Source organism: Ovis aries, chromosome 17 (assembly GCF_016772045.2).
Source record: "Ovis aries strain OAR_USU_Benz2616 breed Rambouillet chromosome 17, ARS-UI_Ramb_v3.0, whole genome shotgun sequence".
NCBI classification, from domain to species: Eukaryota; Metazoa; Chordata; class Mammalia; order Artiodactyla; family Bovidae; genus Ovis; species Ovis aries.
The window spans coordinates 14,848,409-14,868,786 of record NC_056070.1 but is presented as its reverse complement, the minus strand read 5'-3'; the positions used below and the strand labels follow the sequence as shown (position 1 = coordinate 14,868,786).

Sequence of the window (20,378 nt, the reverse complement as noted above, 5' to 3'; positions counted from 1 at the left end):
ATACTGATAACCAACACATTCATTCTTCCACTCATTCAACCAGTGTTTATTGAGTCTTCCTCTACGGTAGCCACTGCCCTAGCAAGTAGACATATAGCATGAACAAAAAATACAAAAAAGGAAAGGAAGAGAATTAAATATAATTTATATGATTGGCAAAAATTTACCGAGATGTGTAATATCAAGTGCTGGTGAGGATACAGAAAAATGGGCATGTTGTGAAGTTTGGGAGTATAAACTTCACAGAACTTTTGAAGTACTAAAAGTATTCGATTGTGTATTAATGCCTATATATGGAATCTTTTTGCCTTTTCATACTGCAAAAGCCTGGCATGCTGCAGTCCATGGGGCCACAAAGAGTCAGACACGACTGAGTCACTGAACTGAACTGATATATGGAATCTAGAAAAATGGTACTGATCAACCTACTTGCAGGGCAGGAATAGAGATGCAGACACAGAGAATGGGCTTGTGGACACAACGGGGAAAGTAGAGGGTGGAACAAACTGAGAGAGGAGCATTGACACATATATATTACCATGTGTAGAATAGCCAGCTAGCGCGAAGCAGCCATACAGCAGAGGGAGCTCAGCTCAGTGCGCCGTGACGACCTGGATGAGCGGGATGGGGATGGCTGGGAGCGAGGCTCGAGAGAGAGGGGACATATGTGTACTTATAACTGATTCATGCTGTACAGAAGACATCAACACAGTGTTGTAAAGCTGCTGCTGCTGCTGCTAAGTTGCTTCAGTCGTGTCCGACTCTGTGTGACCCCATAGGTAGCAGCCAACCAGGCTCCCCCATCCCTGGGATTCTCCAGGGAAGAACACTGGAGTAGGTTGCCATTTCCTTCTCCAAGGCATCAAAGTGAAAAGTGAAAGTGAAGTCACTCGATTGTGTCCGACTCTTAGCGACCCCATGGACTGCAGCCTACCAGGCTCCTCCATCCATGAGATTTTCCAGGCAAGAGTACTGGAGAGGGTTGCCATTACCTTCTCCGGTTGTAAAGCTATTATCCTTCAATTAAATTTTTTTTAAAAAGTATTTGAAGTATTCTGTAAGTAACGTCTTATGGAAAACCCCAAATGAATTGTTTGGCCAGTTGAATACAAATTAGCAGGATCAAGTAAAGTTGTTCATATAGTTTTATAAGCAATTTCATTTCATAGAGTCTATCCTACAGAAATATTCATACCTGACCAAAAAGCTGCAAGGATGGTGATATCTGACAGCTAGTATCTGTGGTGGGGAGAGAAAGCGGTAGCACAGGGTCCATGGAGGCCTGCCTCCACGCACTGCTGACGAGTAGACTGAAGAGAAATTCAGAGTATGTAACAGGCTTCGAAGTCAAATTACATGGGGTCAAGTTCTGATCCTGCTGCCTTCCAAATGTACAAATCCAGGATTCTCCTCCTGTGAAATAATTATTGTGCATAATTCATAAAATTGTCAGAATTCTGAGAATTCAATTAGGAAACCCATCAAAACCCACGCCAAGCAGGCACATAGAATTCATCTAGTAAGTATTAATTATTAATTAATTTTGAATTACTTGAATCAATTATAATGAGACTACATTCACATGTTATTTGTGTAGCTGAGAAAATAATCAAAAACACTCTCTAACGAAAGGCACAAATGGAGGGCTGTGAGAATTCAGAAGAGTGAGAAAGCTACCAATTATAAATTTTGCCACATCCTAGACCAGCTTCTGCCTAGAATGCAACCAATGCAGAAGAATAACAAATTTTGTTGGGCAGAACCACAAACCAAAATTTGTCTTACACCTCCTTCCATAAAAATGTAGAAAAGAAAAACATAACTAATCCAATGGTCTCCTAATTGGAGAGTCTAAGTAAATGGATTAAATATTTACTGCTCCTCTAAAGATCTGCACATTTCTTATTTTGTCAAGTTAGACACAGTTATAAAACATTCTCCTCAAAGAGTCTCTTAGTAACTAAAGCAAGTTTCAAACTTCTGCAGAAATAATTCTCCTCTATGGGAATTATATTTTTCCCTAAATGATTTACTGTTCAGTTGCTCATTCAGGTCCATCTCTTCGCAACCCCATGGGCTGCAGCATGCCAGGCTTCCATGTCTTTCATCATCTCCCGGAGTTTCCCCAAACTAATACCCATCGAGTCGGTGATGCCATCCAGCCATCTCATCCTCAGTCATCCACTTGTCCTCCTGCCTTCAATCTTTCCCAGAATCAGGGTCTTTCCAGTGAGTCATTTCTTCCCATCAGGTGGCCAAAGTATTGGAGTTTCAGCTTCAGCATCAGTCCTTCCAATGAATATTCAGGACTGGTTTCCTTCAGGATGGACTGGTTGGATCTCCTTACAGTCCAAGGGACTCTCAAGAGCCTTCAACATCACAATTTGAAAGCGTCAATTCTTCAGTGCTCAGTCTTCTTTATGGTCCAACTCTCACATCCATACATGACTACTGGAATGATCCCATCCATACATGACTACCTAAAACGATTGCTATTACTTTAAAATTATGTATAAATTTTTACAACTGTGTTTTATCACTTGTTTCTTTCTAACAACAATTATTCTTTAAAGACGTTCTCAGTGTTATACAACCATGCCAGATCAGAAGAACCACCTGGGCAGGCTATTAAAAATATAGGTTCCCAGGATCCTCCTTTGGAGAGTCTGATTCCGTGGGGCTAGAATGTGGCAAAGGAATCTGCAGTTTTACAACCATCTGAGGCAATTCTCATGACTAGGCAAGGCTGGAAATGCCTGAGCTTGATTATCTGTGTCATAAGCTATGTCTCAATTTCACAGGAACCAGCTGATCCATGAGCTGAAACATTTCTGTGTACCAGAGCAAGTACTGACAAATTGTGTTCCTGCTCTTCTGTATGGCTTTTTCAAAAGGCCTGTCTACAAATGTTATCTCGATTTCTTCATTCCCCAGTCTTCTTTTCTTTTTTAAGAAACAAAATATATTAACACATGTTGTGTGATTTTTTAATTTTTAATTCATTTTATTTTCATTATTGGAGTGTAATTGTTTTACAATGTTGTGTTAGTCTCTGCTGTACAACAAGTGACTCAGCTGTACGTACACATATACCCCATCCCTCTTGAGCCTCCCTGTGACCCCCACATCCCACCTCTCTGGGTCATCACAGAGCACCAAACTGAGCTCCCGGTGCTACACAGCAGCTTCCCACTAGCTATCTATCTTACACACGGTAGGGTATATATGCCGATGCTTCTCTCCCAGTTCACTCCTTATCCTGTACCTCCATTTATATTGGCAAGTCTAGGTCCTTTACCTTTCCACAGAGTTTATGGTCAGCTTATCAAAAGCCCACCAAAAGAAAAACAAAGAAAATGCATAAACGTAAAATTAATTTGAGAAGAATCACCATCTTTTCACTCACCAAACTGAGTCCCAGTGCCACGGTGGCTCATTTTCTCACTGTATGCCCTTCAAGAAAGTTTCAAAATTCTCTCCATAAGAGTTACACATGCTTCTGCAGATTTACTCCTAAGTAATTTTTAGTTTTTATTGCGAACATGAATGGAGTTCCTTGAGTGTAGGTGTGGATATGAAAGAAACAAAGGAAGAAATATATATCAAACAGAAAACGTGTGAAATATGGTAGATGTTGAACACTAAAAACAGCAATATAAAAAAAACCATCTACCTCCTTCCCCACAAGAACCAAGACTTAACCGGAATCGCATGTGGAATCTTACCTCCGTGATCTTTCTCCCTTCCTCTTTCATAGTTATAAATTCTATCGTAACTTTTGTGTTAGCCATTCAGTGTTTTTCTTTACGGTGCTATCACCTATTTACGTATCTGTGAACAATATACTGATCAGGTTTTGATGGTTTTCAACTCAGTGAGATAAAATTATGCTGTATGTATTCTCTATACTTCATTCAGTCAAAATCATGTTTTTCAACTGAACCATATTGATACATGTGATGGTTGTTCAATAACTGTCATAGCTGTGGAGTATTTCCAAGAGTGAACGTTCTAAATTTTGTCTCTTCTATTGTAGATGGCCATTTTGGTTGTTTTCAGTTTGGGGCTATTATACAGAAACTGCTGGTATGAACAGTGTTATATGTATATCTTCAGGGAACTGTACCAGTTTTTATCAAGTCTATGCGTAGGAGTGGAACTGCTGAATAACAGTGTCTACTTATGTTTAAACTGAAAACTGTTATTAAGTAGTGTATCATTTTAGATGCCAACACTGAGAATTTCTGCTACTCCATATTAATGATAACACTTAGCATAAGGCTTTTTCATTTTTGCTCATTTGTTAAGTATCGGATGGTATCTGATTGCAGTTTTATTTGTAGTTCTTTAATTCTACTGAGCTAAGCACCTTTTCATAAGTATATTGGCCTTTTGATCTTCTCTTTTGTGATATGCCTGTTTAAAAATTTGCTTATTTTTCAAAACTGCATCCCTCATTTTTGTTGATTTCTAGGAAATCACTCTGTATTCTGAATATTAATCCTGTTTCAGTTATATCTGATATTGAAGATACTGAAAATTATCTTCCCACTATGACTTTTTATGCTCCCTTCAAGTGTCTTTTGATGGAGAAGTTCATCATATAAAGTGAATAAATTTAGTCTTTTGCTCTGTAGGTTGCATTTTTTTGTATCCTATTTAGGAACTCCTTCCCTATTCCAATATTATAAACCTAATTTCTCATATTGCCTTTGAAAAGTTTCACAGTTTTGTGTTAAATATATGTCCTTTATCTACTTAGAATTCATATTTGTGTATGACATGAGGTAGGGATTGAATGAACTTTAAAAATTATGTCTTGTATATTCTATTTGCTTACTGCTGATGTATAGGAACAAGAGCAAATTTATCTGTGTTCAGGAACTTTGCAGATTTTCTCATTAGGTCTAATAGTTATCTGTTATTGTTTACACCAAAGACTTTGACTGTGTAGATCACAATCAACTGTTGAAAATTCTTAAAGAGATGGGAATACCAGACCTCCTGATCTGCCTCCTGAGAAACATGTATGCAGATCAAGAAGCAATAGTCAGAGCCAGACATGGAACAATGGACTGGTTCCAAACTGGGAAAGGAATACATCAAAGCTGTATACCATCACCCTGCTTATTTACATGCAGAGAGAGTGCATCATGCAAAAAGCCAGGCTGGATGAAGCACAAGCTGGAATCAAGATTGCCAGGAGAAATATCAATAACCTCAGATACGCAGAAACTGATACCACCCTTATGGCAGAAAGTGAAGAGGAACTAAAGAGCCTCTTGATGAAAGTGAAAGAGGAGAGTGAAAAATCTGACTTAAAACTCAACATTCAAAAATGAAGATCATGACATCTGGTCCCATCATTTCATGGCAAATAGATAGGGAAAAAAAGGATACAGTGAACTCACTATAGACATGAAATTAAAAGATGCTTGCTCCTTGGAAGAAAAGCTATGACCAACCTAGACAGCATATTTAAAAGCAGAGACATTACTTAGCCAACAAAGCTCCGTCTAGTCAAGGCTATGGTTTTCCAGTGGTCATGTATGGATGTGAGTTGGACTATGAAGAAAGATGAGCACCAAAGAATTGATGCTTTTGAACTGTGGTGTTGGAGAAGATTCTTGAGAGTCCCTTGGACTGCAAGGAGATTCAACCAGTCCATCCTAAAGGAAATAAATCCTGAATATTCACTGGAAGGACTGATGCTGAAGGTGAAACTCCAATATTTTGGCCACCTGATGGGAGGAGCTGACTCACTGGAAAACACCCTGATGCTGGGAAAGATTGAAGGCAGGAGGAGAAGGGGGTGACAGAAGATTAGATGGTTGGATGGTATCACCGGCTCGATGGACAGGAGTTTGAGCAAGCCCCGGGAGTTGGTAATGGACATGGAAGCCTGGCATGCTGTAGTCCATGGGGCTGCAAAGAGTCAGACAGGACTGAGCAACTGAACGGAGATATTCTTTAGTTCTCTCTGGTGGAAATTTCTTCATCAACAGTTTTTTTTTCTTTATTTCTAGTATTTTACTATTTATAAATATAGTATAAATATAAATAAAGTATTTTACTATTTATTTCATTATTATATCTATTTCATTGGTTCAGACCTCCAGCACAATATTGAGAATTCTTACATAGTTCCTGATCTTGAAAAACAAAAATGTTCCTAAAGATACAGTTCTTTCTATTTCTACTGCTGAGTTTTTTTTTTATCATTGTTGTTTATTTTAAAATCATGAACACATGTTAAGTTTTATCAAATTATTTTTCTAAGGTGTAGTAGAGTGAAGAATAACGCCTAATAGATAGCTTCATTCTAAACCCCAGATCCCGTGAACATTTTGTTTTATATAATAAAAGGTACTTTGCAGAAAAATGGTACAGATTAACCTATTTGCAGGGCAGGAATAGAGACGCAGATGTACAGAACAGACGTGTAGACACAGGTGAAGGGGCAGGAAGGGGGAGTGGAACAAATTTAGAGTAACACTGACAATATATACACTGCCATGTGTGAAATAGAGAGCTGGTGCGAAGCTGCTGTGTTGCACCGGGAGCTCAGCTTGGTGCTCTGTGGTGACCTGGAGGGGTGGGATGGGAGTGGGGGTGGAGTTCAAGAGGGATGAGATATATGTCTACACACGGCTGATTCACTGTGTTGTACAGCAGAGACTAATATTGTAAAGCAACAATTCCTCAATTAAAAAGAAAAAAAAAAGAATTTTGAGACAGGGAAAATGTTCTGAAATAGCTGAGTGAATTAGATGCAATCACGCTGATCCCTATAAAAGGGAGTTAGGAGCATTAGGGTGAGTGAAAAAGAGATTGAAATAGGTTACACTGCTGGCTTTGAAGATAGATGAGACCATAAGACCATAAGAATGTGAGCAGCTCCCAGAAGCTAGAAAAAGAAAGGGAATGAATTTTCCTCTAAAGACTCCAGAACAAATGCAGCCCTATCAGCACCTGGATTTTAGCACACTGAGACTGACTCTGGACTTCTGACTTCCAGAACCATAAGACACTAAATTTGTGTTATTTGAAGACAGTAAATTTGTGGTGATTTCTTTACAGCAGCAATACAGGACACAAGGGCTATTGTCCTGAGTTTTAACCTTGCTTCACTTGTGATTATGGTGAAAATTTCAGTTAGTGAATCATCCTTACATTTGTGAGATGACTCTTGCTTGGTTAAGATATTTCTTTTCTTAATTCAGTGGTAGATTTACTTTAGGAATATTATATATAGATTATTGTAACTTTGTTCATAAATAAGATTAGCCTTTACCTGTCCTTTTTCATGCTACTTTTTTGGGGTAGCACAATTACCTGGCCTCCTGAAAGGAACTGAGGGGCACACCCTCTTCTACTCTTGTATATGTTAATAAACATGTCTTATAAGATTGGGATTATTATTTTCCTTAAAAGCTTCATAAAATTCAGCTATAAAAGGTTCAGAGAAGACTGTCATTAGTTGAGACACAAACATGTCAATTGGTTTGGAAATATCTGATGCTCTAAGAATCATGGCATTTGTTTCGATAGAAAAAAGAAAAAGCCTGCCACTGTTGTGTGTCAATATGTGAATGTTCATTCAGTGTTTTGGTGTGTAGAAGTCTTTATAGGTTTTATAATTTCTTTTGAATCTATTTTCTAGAAAAGTATTTCAGCTCTTTTTCAATCATTAACATGTCTGTTTATAACATTCTCTTCTTAAGCTTTTGCTTTACATGTAGTGATGCCTGTTATTTAATGCCTAATATTATTTGTGCTTTCTCTTTATTTACTCAGTCTTAGAAAAAGTTATTTTATTAGGATTTTCCATCTAACAATTAGCTTTTTATTTAGTCGATCTTATATTACTTTTTAATTTCTATTTCTTTAATCATGCTCATATCATTATTATTTTCTTTCTTCTATGTCATTTGGGCTTACTCTATTTTTCTCTTTTAAAAATTTTAGGTGACTACTTAGCTTATGAATTTTTAGCCTTTTTCTTTGCAAATATGTTTAGCTATTAAAGAAAAACTGGAATATAAACAAATCATTGTACCCCCTTCTTGCCCATTAAAATTTTATTAAGCGAGTTCTTTACAGTAAATTCTGTAACAAAACTCACAACATTTTCCTTCATCTCTGTCAGAGAGGAAGAAAATTTCCTCTACCGTTCTGGGTTCTTCTGGATGGTCTAAGAATTAAATTGACAATGAGACAGATGAACAGGAGAAAATCAAACAGAAGTTTAGTAACATGGATACATGGGAGGGACCTAGGAAAATTGAGTAACTCGCCAAAATGGCTGAAACCCTCACCTGAAGTATCATCTTCGGCTTAAAAAAAAAAAAAAAAAACGAAGAAGAAAAGAAAAAGATATCAGGGGTAGTGGGACTTTGGGACTTGAGAGAGGAAGAAGGCAACTGCATGGAGATGGAAAAGCAGATGTCTGGTAAATAAATTTTCCTGGGCCATATAAAGAAAATGGTATGCAGAAAGAACTCTGATCTTTATGGACCACACCTAGTCTGAATTCTTTTCAAATATCTCTGGAGATAGCTCTATCCTTTATCTAAATTCTTTAGGCAACTATGGAGGAGGTAAAAAGCAAGACTTCCAGAGGCTTTTGTTTCTTAAAAAAATCAGCTTAAATAATCTTCATGCCAAAGAGACATTTTGGAACAGCAATTTTTGCTTCCCTATATCACAAATGATAAAAATATTTTGATCACTTCAGTCCCAAGAATAGTCTAATAATTGTAATACTTGAAACAGTTTGTCCCATGTAATAGTCAAAACTCTGAAATTCATGAAAAGTCAAAACATATTCCCAATGTTCATTCAGGCCTGCTTCAGAATCTGTTGTGCAAAGAGGGTTTTGGGGTGCACTGCTTCTGTGTTCCCCATCCTCTCATCCTCTCCCCACTGAGGATCTCTACCCCTCACCCCCACCCCAGTCCATTAGTGAAACCATGCAACTCAAATTGATACTTGAACCTATGATCTTTTAATTGAGATCACACCTGGTCTCAGGACTTAATGAAGCTCAGGTTCTTAATGATTCAGAGCAGGAAGAATTCAGTCAGAGACAAAGTGACAGGTAGGAAGTGGATTTATTTTGAAAGAAACACACAGGCTGCAAAGAGTTGGACACGACTGAAGCAACTTAGCACACACGCACGCACACTTCACGGAGTACAGGCCATTTCAGAAGGCAAGGGTGGGGATTTTTCCAGCAACTGGGCCACCACCCACTGTTGACATTTTATGTTTGACCTTGGAACCATCAAGGGACCTGTGGTTGTGTCATTTAGCTTGTTGATGTGTTGCAATCAAGTTCTAGTGGAAGTCTTGTCCACCACGGTGGACCTAGTTGGTTCTAACCATTTACATCGTGTCCTATGGCTACATCATTCTTTTAGAGAGTGTGCCCTGTCCCCTTCCCTCCTGTTTCACTAGCATGGCAGCCAGGAATTTTCAGAGTTCAAAGCAGGAAGCCCTTTCTCTGACAGCATCTAAGATTTTAGTGGGTGTTTATAACAGCTACCCTTCTACTCATTACACTGGTTAAGACTCTTTAAAGACCCAAATTAGGGGACATTTTACAATATAACTAGCCAGCTGGCCAGCACTCTTAAAGGATGTCATGGTCATGACAACAAAGGAATCATTCTAGATGAAAGGAAACTGAGTAGACAGGACAATTACATGCAATGTGTGATCCTAGATTTGGATACAAAAAAAACGGACGCAAGTTGGACAACTGGCAAACTCTGGATAATGTTTGTTAGTAGATAGTGCTGTGTGAATGGTAATTTCCTGGCTTTCATAATTGTACTATGGCCATGTAAGATTGTAACATTTAGGAAACCTAAATGTATACAAGATTTTTTGGTACTATTTTTTTTTTTGTATATCTGAAATTATTTTAAAATAAAATATGAAAAAAAAAGTCTATGTGCCTGTGATCTCAAGTTTAAATCTCTAGCCCAAATCTCTCCCCTGAACTCCAGACTAGTTTATCTAGTGTGTCCAGTTTTCTGCTTCTTATGTCCCTGTGATGTAACACAGACATTTCAAGCTTACAATTTCTTAACTTGAACTCTTACCTTATCTTCACAGTCTCTTCACAATCAGGATAAAAGTCTTTATCCTGATCCCTAAATGCCACCACTACCTATCCAACCATATTCAATCCAGCACTGAAATCTGTTGATCCTATTTACAAATATGTATCTCAAATCCATGTGACCCCCTCAATTTCTGTTGCCATGACTCTAGTCTAAGAGTCATGACCTTGACCTCCTGTGTAGTCTATCATCACAGTTTCCCAATTAGCTTGTCTGCTTTGACTAGGGCCACCGTCCAAGCCATTCTCCAAACAGATTCCATGTGATACCTTTAAAATGTACATTAGATCATGACTCTCCCACTTTGAAAATACTTCAATAGTGTCTCACTGTACCTAGAATAAAATTCAAAATTCTTAAGTTGGTTTAAGGCCAATAGAGCCTATACAATTTGTCTGTCCTCCTTAACTCTCTTCCAAACACACAAACCACACTCTCATCAGGCTCTCATCAGCATGCGTGAGAGTCCTCAAAAACTGAGATCTATGTGTTGCCTCAGGATCTATGCAATCGCTATTTCTTCTTCACTGGATGCCCCTTCTACTGCCTAGGATCCTCTTCCTAATAGTTTCCCCTTGACTAATTCCTTTCCACTCATCACATTCAAGTCTCAGATTAAATGTCACCTTTTAGAAGTTTTTCTTTTATAAGCATTTAGGGTAACTTTTAATTATAACTTCATTTGTCACTTATTCAATGTCTGTGTCTACCACTAAACTTCAAGCTTGGTGGGAGCTAGAATCAGGTCTGTTTTGTCCTCCTTTATATACCAGTATTTAGCTTATGCTCAATAAATACATAACAACTACTTTATGAGCAGCAAGCTAAATTTGTTTTATAATGATGGCCTCTGTAGGCTAGAGATGAGGAATTATTTCCACACCTAAGCAGATGCAGAAGAGGTATCTTCTTCCATAACACAGTTCAGCATCTCCAGTTGGTGGGCATTCTGTGATTTAACATGAAATGAGTAGAGTGGCCTCACATGCTGGCTGGACAGGCATCTCCCCACCAATTCCCTCTGGTAACTGTAGTCTGCAATGCATTGGGAAGTGCACACTTGGCCTCTCCCTGTACGTCAGAAACATGCACACAACCACAACCATTTCTGAGTCTCAGAACTATAATGTTGAGAAAATCTAAATTATGAAGTAAAATTTGCACTTACTGTACTTGGGTCATAAAATTCTGGGTATAAGGTAGCAGTGGGAATGTTCTCATGTAACTTTCTGAACTTTGGAGGTACATGAGAGCTGGGTTTAGAGCCTTTGAAGATTTTGTTGGGAATGTATAAGTTCCAGAAGCAAAATAAGAAGAAATGAAAAGGGAGATTTCACTTTAAGGATTTTAATTTCACCGTGGAAACTTGATAATAATAAAAACAAAAAGTATTTAGATTTCAAGCTTTTCATATTATTGCCATTGTGTTAATAGGATTACTGGAATCTGTACATAATCCTCTTTAATTAACTGAGTTGCATAATCCAAGAAGGACTGTGAAACAGGGGGTGAAGTTTTTTTAGAAAGTGTGACCTAAGAATTAACATAATCAATACCACGTGGACTTATTTCAGAATCTCTTCTGATCATTTCTGGATCTTTTCCCATGGGAGACATTCTGGACCTTAGATTTGGCTTTTAAATTCAATGGATCAAAAAGATAAATAGTGAAGTCAGAAGAGAACTTAGGCAGAACATCCTCTAATATAAATTGTACCACTGTTTTCTTAGGTCAGCCTCCCAAGGCAAAGAAATGAAGCAAAAATAAACAATGGGACCTAATCAAACTTACAAGCTTTCGCACAGCAAAGGAAATCATAAACAAAACAAAAAGACAGCCTATGGACTGGGAGAAAATATTTGCAAATGATGTGGCTGACAAGTACTTATTTCTAAAATATACAAGCAGCTCATACAACTCAGTAACAACAACAAAAAACAACCCAATCGAAAAACGGCCAGAGAGCTAAATAGATATTTCTCCAAATAAGACATACAGAAGGCCAATAGACACATGAAAAGATGCTTATCACTGCTAATTACTAAAGAATTGCAAATCAAAACTACGAGATACTACTTCACATCAGTCAGAATAAACATCATCAAAAAGCCTACAAATAATAAATGTTGGAGAGAATATGGAGAAAAAGGAATCCTCCTACACTGTTGGTGCAAATGTAAGTTAGTGCAGCCATTATGAAAAACAGTATGGAGGTTTCATTAAAAAATCTAAAAATAGTTATTAATCCCACTATAGGCATACACCCAATCAAAACTATAATTCGAAAAGATACATGCATTCCTATGTTCATAGCAGCGCTATTTACAATAGCCAAGACATGGAAACAACTTAAATGTCCATTGACAGATGAATGGATAGACAAGGTATGGTATATACTATACCATGTTTGCAAATGACATTGCTCCTCACATCCAAAGGTCAGTGTGGGAATGCATTTTGGTTTTTCTTTCCTGGATGTTTCTTCTCCGTAGCCTAAATTATGGGAAGATTTCAGAAAAAGTAGTTGAGTCTATAATAAATAGTCCACTGAGTTTTAGGTGTCAGTCATTAAGGGATAAATTTCTGCTTCTCTTAATATAGACTTAAGGGGACACGGATCATGAAGACAGGACCTGAACTGATGGATGAAGCCAGGAAGGGAGTAAGGGGGCATCATGTAAGTCTGGACCAGCCTTAGAGACCAGGACAGCACAAATAAGCCACTATATCTGTCTGGTTGCTGATGTCAGAAGCAATGCTCTGGATCTCTGTAGGCAGGAATAACTGCGCCACATCTATCCTCAGGAAAATTCCCGATAAAAGGGGCCCAGATGGGACTGCGGCAGAATGGAAATCCTGACAATAGGAGCCGTTTCCTTTTTTGTTCAAAAACCCGACAAATGAAAGGGTTCTAAACTTAAACACTGGCTGGACTAAAGAGAACTGAAGTAAACCTTGTATATGTTACATAAGTCATGACTTCACCAAATGCAAGCTCCTTGAAGGAAGGGACTTTGGTTTTGTTCCCTGAGTTATACTCTCTGCCTGGCAGTAGATATTTAATGTATACATATTGATAATATGAAAGTATTCCAATCTCATCATGACTTCAGCAGGGCCAGGAGGACCTGTTTGGCTTGGAACCATCATGATAGAATATAACTCTGACCTTCCTTACCTGAAGAACAGCCAAATCCAGAAGAGTTCTTCCTCCTTCCTGGTAGTGAGACCAGTCCCTTAAAATAAGCAACATTCCTTGGGTTATTGCAAAGACACACCACTGTCTGCTCATCTTCAAGTGAAGCCAGGACAGCAGATGTCTAGTATCAACTGTGTCAAGGACATAAGAGTGATACTGGACGAATATTCTAGTGCTGCACAGCCTGTCTTCCTTCCAAACTGAGAGCAATCACTTCTCCAGCTCGGGCTTTGTACTAGCTGTTCTTTCTGCTTGGAAAGCTCATTCCCAGAATTACAAGACCCAACTACTTCTTATCATCCCTGGCTTGGTATTAGTGCCGCCTCCTCAAAGAGGCCTTCCAACCTGCTGTGGTACCTCAGTCACTCTACGGCATCAACACACTTTCTCAAGCAAGCTCATATTCTCCTTTTTCTTTGATGGTGTTTTGCTTTTGTTTTTATCTGATTTGTATCTGTCTTCTTCTAGAATGCAGCTGTAGTCATTAGTTGGGTGACTTTGGCCAGACTCTCAGAGCCTCAGTTTCCTTGTCAAGTTAATAAGTATCAAATGAAATAATGATGGAGACTGTCCTGGCACATAGTCCATTTTCAAGAAGCACTGGTTTAGAAAAAAAAAGGATTATTCAATTTAGTAAGCTTAATCTTTTGAAGGGGGAAAAAATAGTGACAAATACCATTTTAAATTCTAAGAAGAAGAAATATAATTTGCTATTCCATAAATAAGAAGACACCTCTTTCAACTTTATAGTGAGGAATACATGAAAAGAGTGATAAAGATAAAACTTTTTTTCAAACCCATAGAGGGAATGATAATTAAATAACACTACAGTTTTCCTTTAGTACAGTTCTTTAGATGAATAAAGAAATGACTCAGTGTTGCCAGGATTTTCCACTAGAAGCATTTTAGTTTCTCTTTAAGATTCAGAAACAGGTATAAAATCTTCCTAATTTTTTGCAGAAAACTGTTAATTCCATGACTCAGGAGTGTTTTATAGACTTCTACAGTGTAATGAGCCCATCTTGTGGCCTTTTATAATATTGCTACTTTTAAAGTGAAACACATTTTTTAAACCATAGGTTTCAGTTCAGTTCAGTCACTCAGTCGTGTCTGACTCTTTGCGACCCCATGAATCGCAGCACGCCAGGCCTCCCTGTCCATCACCAACTCCCGGAGTTCACTCAGATTCACGTCCATCGAGTCCATGATGCCATCCAGCCATCTCATCCTCTGTCGTCCCCTTCTCCTCCTGTCCCCAATCCCTCCCAGCATCAGAGTCTTTTCCAATGAGTCAACTCTTTGCATGAGGTGGCCAAAGTACTGGAGTTTCACCTTTAGCATCATTCCTTCCAAAGAAATCCCAGGACTGATCTCCTTCAGAATGGACTGGTTGGATCTCCATAGGTTTAAAGGTGTCATTTATTCAACAACTTCTGAGTACTCACTGTGCTCCAGGCATTTTGCTGACTGCTGGAGATGCGGTGAAAAGAGACTTTTAGGAACAGGTAATCACAGTAGGAAAGTTAAGTGCTACCATACAGAAGTACAAACACACTATACCAGAGTTAAGGGAAGTGCTCCGGAAATTAGAATGAAACTGGTATAGCTCCGTTTCCAGGAATAACTCCAATCACTGGAGAAATCATGTAACACTAGACATTGGGTTAAACATTAATTTAAAGTCTTCCATTCCACACGCAAGTATTATATGCAGATTTTTTTTTTTTTAGCCACAGAAAGCTCAGTATATCTGGCTATAATCTCAATCACCCATTCTCAGAGTGTGACAAGCATATTTTAAAAATATCTTCCTATGTATGTCGCTTATTGGTAAGCAGGTTTTCTATCTCCCTACACCCACTCACATCACAGCTTTGAAGAAACAGAGACACAGTGATCTTTGGGGAAGTGAAGGATAAGACAGAGAATATTTTAATCAGCCAGGGAGAGAAGGGGAAAGCTTGTCCTTTACGATATGATGAGAGAAAGTGTGAATAGAGGAGAATGTGAAGAGAAAATGTGAATAGAAATAGGGAATATAACTTCCCTGGGTGTCCAGCGGTTAAGACTCTGCAATTCCAATGCAGTGGGTGCCAGTTTGATCCCTGGTTGAGGAACTAAGATCCCCGGTGCCATGCAGGGCAGCCAAAAAACAAAGAAGTAGAGCAGATAAATGACCAGGTGTGCGCCCAACCTCCTGGCTTGAAGGCTCTGCAGGGGGAGGAGGAGGAGGTGACAGACTGGGAGGAGCATTCCTTATTCAGGATTCTGGGAGGGGCCCATAATGCAGAGTGGCCCTTGACCAACTAATGGCCACACCCTGTATGGGTGAGACAGTGGAGAGGCATGGTCAGCCAGAGACAGGATCAACCTCTGTTCCTGGGAACAGGGCTCCTGGGATGAGAATGCACAGGCCATAGTTGGGGGAAAAGTTGAGCCACAGCCTCTGCTGCAGAGTGGACATCCCTGGCCAAGGGCAGATGGAGGGCATAACAGAGACTCAACAGGACTTAGCACTACAAGGAGCCAAAGAGAGGCCACATCAGCACAAAGGGGCGATCAGCACTGGACCGAAGTGAGAAAAACTGCAGCCCAAGTTTACCAAGCGGAGAACTCAGCAGTAGACAGAGACAGAACTCAGGGATTCTAGCAACAAACATTACAAAAGCCTCAACCCATACCCAAGGAGGAAGGCTTCCAGCCCAAAAGCAAGGATGTCATATGGGCGACATCCATATGCCCTGATGTCTGGGTCCCTCCACCCCTTCTGTTCAGAATATAGTCTTTACTCACTCCTACATCTTGCACCCGTGTATCATCTCATTCAGCAAAACAAAAGGCTCGTTCTCCATAAAAAGCATTAAAGACAGAATCAGAAAAAGTTAACTATTTTAATATATGTTCTTTCCTAATACTTATATTATCATAAGATTGAACATAGGGTTTCATGGTAAAAGTACATTAAAAATATCAAAGGAAGTAGAAAATAGAAGATTTTAATCTTGACGTCATTTCTCTGGAAAGATCTCTTTGGTAGAAGTGTGCTTAAACAAGCTAAAATTTTCTTTCTCTTCTTTCTCTTTGTTCACTGACTCCAGATGCTATGTATACAATTAATACAACTATGATTTAAGAGAAGAGGGATTTTTTTTTAATTCCTTCAAAGTTTTCAGATCTGGAGATCAGATGCATTTTTCAGCAATCCATTCAACTAATTTGTTTTAAGTATTTTCTAAGCATACTGTGCTGGGCACTAGACAGAACCAGTTATATTAGAAATTGAGAATGTAAGAAATGAAATAGCTTCTTAAAGGATTAGATCAAGTAAGCTGTCATAGTTTTATCAAGATGACTGATTCTCAAGCCAAGTACAGTTACCAAGGATTTAAGGTTTTGCTGACTTTTTCTCAGATCACTTGGTTATAGAATTGCTTTCCTGAAATTAAAGTAAGATTAATTCTCCAGTTAAGTGGCTTTATGTCAAGTATCAACAGGACAGTTTCCTTTAAAAAAAAAAAAAAAGTCCTTCTAAATAAACACTCAATTTCCTGTTTTCATATTCTTCATTCATTCAATGGACTCAATAAGTATTTATTGTCTGCTTCCATGTGGCAGTAAACTGTACTAGATGTTTGTGATGCAATGGGAAGCAAGACTTTCAGTTCCTATGTTTTTCTCCATTGACCCTCTCTATCTAAAGGGATCTGAAACTCCAGTCTAGATTTTAGACTGCTCTAGACCTCCCAGTCTACAGTTCCATCTGCCTTTAGGTAGGGAGGGTCAGCCCTTTCCTGCGTCGAGCCATTCAATGGGTCATTTGCATCCGTGCTGCTATCAACCACCTGTGGTCACATTGCTCCAACACCATGCTGCCTCCACGGCCTCTTCCTCTAACTGGGTCTCACCTTCCTTGAGTCAGGGAAAGGGAAGTAAGGCACAAATCTTGCTCTGGATTTCTCACCTCCATCGTGGGGTTTCTGTTACCCCAAATGACCTACACTCTAGGGGAAAGAGACAAAAAAGTAAGAAGGCGTCTCACTTGGAACTTACACTCCTCTCCCTCATTCCAGCCTTCTCTGCTCAGACCCCTAAAGAGCTTTTATCTTCTCCCTGTGTGAAGTGTCCTGTATCTTTCCTGCTCTGGAGCTTATAGTAACATTCTCCCTTAGCTCCCTAGTCTTTGGTTCTTAATTATTAAAGAATAGCTTTTGGAATTTGGGGAATCCTTTTCTCTTTGGGGGTGCCTAGTTTCACAGTTGAAACTCTGCCCATCAAAACTATTTTCTCCCTATGGACTATGAATGTCAAAACTGAGAGTGACCTCATTATTCTACTCTGTCTTTGTCTTCTTCCTCAATCAACGAATGGGTGAAGAACCACAGACAATGAGAATAATTTCAGTAAAGGGGGTCATGGAACCTCAGTCTAAAACTGCAGCAGCAGGGATAGTAGGATTGTTGTTGTTGCTTAGTTGCTAAATTGTGCCCAATTCTTTGCGACCCCATGGACTGTAGCCCACCAGGCTCCACTGTCTATTGGGTTCTCCAGGCAAGAATACTGGAGTGGGTTGCCATTTCCTTCTCCAGAGGATCTTCCCCACCCAGGGATTAAACTTGAGCCTCCTGCTTGCCAGGTGGATTCTTTACCACTGAGCTACTTGGGAAGCCAGAAGTAGGATACTGCTACTTACATTCCAGCAATTACCTGCTAAGTATCAGTTTCTCTCACTAGGCTGCAGTGTCTCTATAACAGAGACTATGTCTGTTTTTCCCTCTAGTGCTTCCCCAGTTAATAAAGACATGACTCTTGCCCTCAGTATTCAGACAGACAAACAAACAATTACAAGGACATGTGTTCTGCTCTATAACAAGATACGATAAAGTGCCTTAGGAGAACATTTGAGGATGACTTAATGGCACCCCACTCCAGTACTCTTGCCTGGAAAATCCCATGGACAGAGGAGCCTGGTAGACTGCAGTCCATGGAGTCGCTAAGAGTCAGACACGACTGAGCAACTTCTCTTTGACTTTTCACTTTCATGCATTGGAGGAGGAAATGGCAACCCACTCCAGTGTTCTTGCCTAGAGAATCCCAGGGACAGGGGAGCCTGGTGGGCTGCTGTCTATGGGGTTGCACAGAGTCGGACACGACTGAAGCGACTTAGCAGTACACCAGACTTGGGGAGGATCCCAGAAGAAGAGCTAGATAAGCTGGGACCTGACGGGTAAACAGAAGTTAGTCAAATAAAGGTTATTTGTGAGGGACTCAAAAATTATGCTCTAGCATTTGGATTTATTTCTAAAGGCAACAGAAACCCACTGAAGGGTAGAAATAGGGGACTGAAGGCTTTCATACTAAAAAGTCATTGCGTAGGGTAGAGACTGGAAACAAAAGGATATCTGGAGGTGGGAGAGGCTGTGAGGAAGTGCTTGCCTACTCTGGGCAAGTTTGCAGAATTCCAGGTGGCCAGGTCAAGGGTGACAGTGGGAATGGAGAGAAGGACTGAGTTGGTGATGAAACACAGGAGGAATGAGAGGACTTCAGGACACTGCCTAGGTTTCGGACTTGAGCAACCGCGTGGTACCACTGGCTGATATAAAAGATAGGAGCAGAAATGGTTTTGTGAGCAATCTACAAAGCTATTTGGAATGTTTTTACATAAAGGCCTCTGTGGTTACTTGTTCCTTATACATATTTTCATTGCCAGTGGTTCATTTTTACAAATTTCTCCTCATCAGCAATAGAAAGTTGCTCAGTCATGTCCAACTCTTTGCTACCCCATAAACTAAAAGTCCATGGAATTCTCCAGGTCAGAATACTGTATTGGGTAGCCTTTCCCTTCTCCAGGGGATCTTCCCAACCCAGGGATCGAACCCAGGTCTTCCGTATTGCAGGCAGATTCTTTACCAGCTGAGCCACAAGGGAAGCCCAAGATCTGGAGTGGGTAGCCAATCCCTTCTTCAGCAGATCTTCTCAACCCAGGAATCAAACCAGGGTCTCCTGCATTGCAGGTGGATTCTTTACCAACTAAGCTATGATGGAAAACCCCATTTTTACAAATTTCTCCTCACTAGCAATAATCGTGTTACCTTTCTAAGATTTAGGGAAAGTTAAAGACCTTACTCGGAGAAGGTAATGGCACCCCACTCCAGTACTCTTGCCTGGAAAACCCCATGGACAGAGGAGGCTGGTAGGCTGCAGTCCATGGGGTCGCTGAGAGTTGGACATGACTCAGTGACTTCACTTTCACTTTTCACTTTCATGCACTGGAGAAGGAAATGGCACCCCACTCCAGTGTTCTTGCCTGGAGAATCCCAGGGACGGGGGAGCCTGGTGGGCTGCCATCTATGGGGTCGCACAGAATCAGACACGACTGAAGCAACTTAGCAGCAGCAGTAGCAGCAGAGACCTTCGTCTCCGGGCCTGGCATTCATCCTATGCAAGCTGGAGCCACAAACTTTCTCTGTAAAGAGCCAGATAACTATTTAACTATGCTATCGTAGCAAAAACAAACAAAAAATAGCCATTAAAAATAAAACGGATGAGCTTGACTGTATTCCAATAGAACTCTATTCACAAAAATAGACAGTGGGCAGAATCTGGTCCATGGGTTGCAGCTTGCCAAGTCCTGAGTTAAAACTGTGTTTCCCAATATACTCTAGCAATGCAAAACCTTTAAACACTTCTGGATGTACTTCCACTTAGAAATTTAAAAAATCATTTCTCCATTTGGGGGTAGTGTTTTAGCTTGGGCCATTATAACAAATGACCTAGACTGGGTGACTCAAACAACAGACATTTATCTCTCACAGTTCTGGAGTCTGGGAAGTCTGAGATCAAAGTGCCAGCAGATTTAGTTTTTGGTGAGGGCCCTCTGCCGGGCATGCAGACAGCTGTCTTCTTGTACCTCACATGGCAGAGAGCAGAGAAAGGAGACAAGCTCTCCAGTGTCTCTTCTTATTAGGTTGCTAATCCCATCGTGAGGGCTCCACCCTCAAGACCTATTAACCTCCTCAAAGTCCTATCTCCAGATACCATCACACCATAT

General features: G+C 39.8%; 1 long non-coding RNA gene across 3 annotated transcripts in view; it reads right to left on the bottom strand.

Annotated features, from left to right (window-relative positions):
* Window positions 1–18,175, bottom strand: part of LOC114108786 (uncharacterized) — a 42,609-nt gene extending 24,434 nt beyond the window's left edge. The window contains exons 1-5 of one of the 3 annotated variants that reach the window (XR_006056633.2): window positions 14,663–18,175; window positions 13,310–13,367; window positions 12,534–12,624; window positions 3,407–3,555; window positions 1,196–1,413 (exon numbers count right to left, since the gene is read on the bottom strand). This is a non-coding gene — a long non-coding RNA (uncharacterized LOC114108786). Of the gene's footprint in view, window positions 1–1,195; window positions 1,414–3,406; window positions 3,556–12,533; window positions 12,625–13,309 lie in introns of all 3 variants that reach the window. The other 2 variants (XR_009596837.1, XR_003585507.3) reach the window with 2 other exon arrangements.
* Between the last annotated feature and the right edge of the window lie 2,203 nt (window positions 18,176–20,378).